The sequence below is a fragment of the Bison bison genome, unplaced genomic scaffold (genome assembly GCF_000754665.1).
Source record: "Bison bison bison isolate TAMUID 2011002044 unplaced genomic scaffold, Bison_UMD1.0 scf7180017864295, whole genome shotgun sequence".
Taxonomy (NCBI): Eukaryota; Metazoa; Chordata; class Mammalia; order Artiodactyla; family Bovidae; genus Bison; species Bison bison.
In genome coordinates this window covers 7,792,413-7,793,208 of record NW_011494867.1, presented here as the reverse complement: position 1 = coordinate 7,793,208, position 796 = coordinate 7,792,413, and the positions used below count along the sequence as shown (strand labels likewise).

General features: G+C 53.9%; 1 protein-coding gene across 2 annotated transcripts in view; it reads right to left on the bottom strand.

Annotated features, from left to right (window-relative positions):
• The window catches only part of PLCG2 (phospholipase C, gamma 2 (phosphatidylinositol-specific)), a 162,481-nt gene that overhangs the window by 55,825 nt on the left and 105,860 nt on the right, over positions 1-796 (bottom strand). The gene's annotated exons all lie outside the window — the stretch shown is intronic.

Genomic DNA, 796 nt, shown 5'->3' with positions numbered 1-796 from the left:
TCACTCACTGTGTGTGTGTGTGTGTGTTAGGGAAAGGGGTGTCAGTGTGTGTGTGTGTGTTAGGGAAAGGGGCGTCAGTGTGTGTATGTGTGTGTGTGTGTGCTGGGGAAAGGGGTGTCAGTGTGTGTATGTGTGTGTGTGTGTGCTGGGGAAAGGGGTGTCAGTGTGTGTGTGTGTGTGTGTGCTGGGGAAAGGGGTGTCAGTGTGTGTGTGTGTGTGTGTGTGTGTTAGGGAAAGGGGCGTCAGTGTGTGTGTGTGTGTGTGTATGTGTGTGTGTGTGTGCTGGGGAAAGGGGTGTCAGTGTGTGTGTGTGTGTGTGTGTGCTGGGGAAAGGGGTGTCAGAGTGTGTGTGTGTGTGTGTGTGTGTGTGCTGGGGAAAGGGGTGTCAGTGTGTGTGTGTTTGTGTGTGTGTGTTGGGGAAAGGGGCGTGAGTGTGTGTGTGTGTGTGTGTGTGTGTGTGTGTGTGTGTGCTGGGGAAAGGGGTGTCAGTGTGTGTGTGTGTGTGTGTGTGTGTGTGTGTTAGGGAAAGGGGTGTCAGTGTGTGTGTGTGTGTTAGGGAAAGGGGCGTCAGTGTGTGTGTGTGTGTGTGTGTGTGTGTGTGTGTGTGTGCTGGGGAAAGGGGTGTCAGTGTGTGTGTGTGTGTGTGTGTGCTGGGGAAAGGGGCGTCAGTGTGTGTGTGTGTGTGTGTGCTGGGGAAAGGGGTGTGTGTGTGTGTGTGTGTGTGTGTGTGTGTGTGCTGGGGAAAGGGGTGTCAGTGTGTGTGTGTGTGTGTGTGTGTGTGTGTGTGTTAGGGAAA